The sequence below is a fragment of the Montipora foliosa genome, unplaced genomic scaffold (assembly GCF_036669935.1).
Source record: "Montipora foliosa isolate CH-2021 unplaced genomic scaffold, ASM3666993v2 scaffold_394, whole genome shotgun sequence".
NCBI lineage: Eukaryota > Metazoa > Cnidaria > Anthozoa > Scleractinia > Acroporidae > Montipora > Montipora foliosa.
This window is the reverse complement of record NW_027179694.1, coordinates 5,001-7,500: the sequence shown is the minus strand read 5'-3', so window position 1 is coordinate 7,500 and position 2,500 is coordinate 5,001.

Below are 2,500 nucleotides of genomic sequence, written 5' to 3'. Positions count from 1 at the left end.
CAAAATACTGAACAACTTTTCCAAATGACCACTCTACAGATTCGCGAACTTTGCTCATTCTTTCATTAAACAATTGTTGATCAGGAGTCAGATGTGCTCCCTTGTAGGGTCCAAGAATGTGTTGGCAAAGAGGATAAGCAGGATCTCCATACAATGTGAAAATTGGCAGAGCTGCAAATTTTTCTTGCAGAAGAGGTATCAAATTGCTTTCGTGAAGCATAAAAGCATCATGATGTCGTCCAGCAACGGGGCCAAACAGGTTGGCTATCAATCCATTTGGACCTACCACACTCTAAACAAAGAAGAAACATGCTGTAATTGCTTGCAGTTCAAACTTTGTCATATTCATCTTCTTCATTACTTTTGTTTGCTAATTGTTTTCCAGAGAATACTTAGATCTTTTCTAGCCAAAAGACCAATTACAGTAAAAGAGTGACACAGCTACTGTCATTGACACTGCACTTGGAATTTTAGTCCATGTGTTTGCTTGTGTCCAGAAAATAAGATTCTTTGATTTTGTATGGGTCTACAGCAAGGCCTCAGGGTCCCATCTATGAATCCCCAGCAGTTTTGTAAAGGACTTCCAGCATCACGTATAGCATCTGCAAATGCCTGTACATCAATCCAGTTCTGGTCAAGGTCTTCAAGTAAGAGATGAAAACGGTTATAGAGATCATTTAACACCTGAACAAAACAAGAATAAAAAATAATCTACTATATATTTTCCAGGCATGTAAAGTGGATGTTGTGGTTATTTGTAGCATAAAAAACAACACAACCATAGTTATTCAGGTAAATATGAATTATCCAGAATAATACAAAGCTTTGTAAACAAAACATAACAATTAAAATGGTGTGTAGATTCTTCTTTTAAAATAAACTTAGTACGACAATACATGTAGTGCCAATGAAAGGTTGCTAACTTTAACAAGATTTACCTCGTGAACAATCATGCTCAGTTCGGGTTCTGCTCTTCCAAACAAAGGGCACAAATCACATAAAAGGTTTGGGTACGTCAATCTCCTCAGAAGTACCAGCATCACTTCCGTACCATTTGCCACAGTGCCGTTCAGACACTTGTAAACATCGAGTATCAACAACCTATTGTATAAAGATGAAGGTCAGCTTTCCCAAACCTGTGCATGAAATATCAATGGTTTCAGTCGTGGGCTGTGGACATTTAAGATACATTGATTGGGGAAATATGGCTTTGTCAGAAAACTAACGCTGCATTACATGAAAAGCTCTATAGACGTCTGTTCTGGGAGGCTGTCAAGATTAATTTTAAAACCAAACATTGCAGGTGATGGTTCCTTACACAAAGCATCTACAAGCAAAATCTCAAAGTCTTCGTCATCCATGTCTGCGGCGTAAAGTAGCAACATTTCATCTGCGTACTTTCTGTAAAGAAGGAGTAACAAATTTGGAACTTTGTTTAGCGAAAAACCACTGAGGCAAATTCAAGAAAAAAACGAACAGATACTGATAAAAAAGGTGACTAGAAACCTGGCCTTGGTAGCCGCCATGTTTAAACTTAGCTCCAGTCCCGCTATGTTTAGTTCCAGGGACAGTACCGGGTAATTTAAGTTAAATTTCCCGCCACTTATCATGTGTACGGCTATCGGTAATTTACCCTTAGCTGTAGACCAGAATCCGGGTATCTTAAAGACTCTAATATCAACTCCCAGCAAGGTGATACTATCATGGGACTTGATGTCTGTCCCATTTACATTTAACTTTCGCTTATGATCCTTCAGCTTATTTACCCTACTCATGAACATAGATCCATATTTCCCATAATTACCCTTAAGTGAATTTGACTCATACCAACTGGTTACTTTTTGAGCACTATCCTGTAATTTAGTTTGAATGGTGCTAACGTATTTATTGATTTTGTTAAATTGATGGTCGTCCGCAAACATACTAACATTAGATCGCATAACAAAAGTCAAGTCATTCTGGAATAAATTCCATAATAATGGACCAAAAGAGGATCCTTGAGGGCATCCTCTTTTAACGCATTTCCAGGAACTGGTGGTTTCTCAAATTTTTAGTCTGTTAAATCGGTCTTTAATATATGAACTCATCAACCTATACTGTCTGTGTCAAAGCCGTAGGCTTCAAGTTTTCCAAGTAAAAGACGGTGGTTTAGGCAATCAAATGCTTTAGACATGTCAGTATAGTTAGGCTGCTAAGCATCAGAATCATTCGTTTTGTGATACAAGCATAAAACTTGGCACGAATACTAATGTCAATGAACTAATCAATTTGTGATATGGAGGCATTTCATATATGGCTTACCATATCCAGAAATGCACATGTCAAAATTTCGGCCGTATTGTTTAAGCATGAAATCGAGACTGAGCTTATTATGGGCGTTTATGAGCGGTTATAAACGTGGTGAAAGAACAAAATTAACGTTGTTAACACCTTTGACACATTACATGTTTTACTTGACGTTTTCGCTTGGTCACGTGACTAATCATTGATTTCTTTGGAC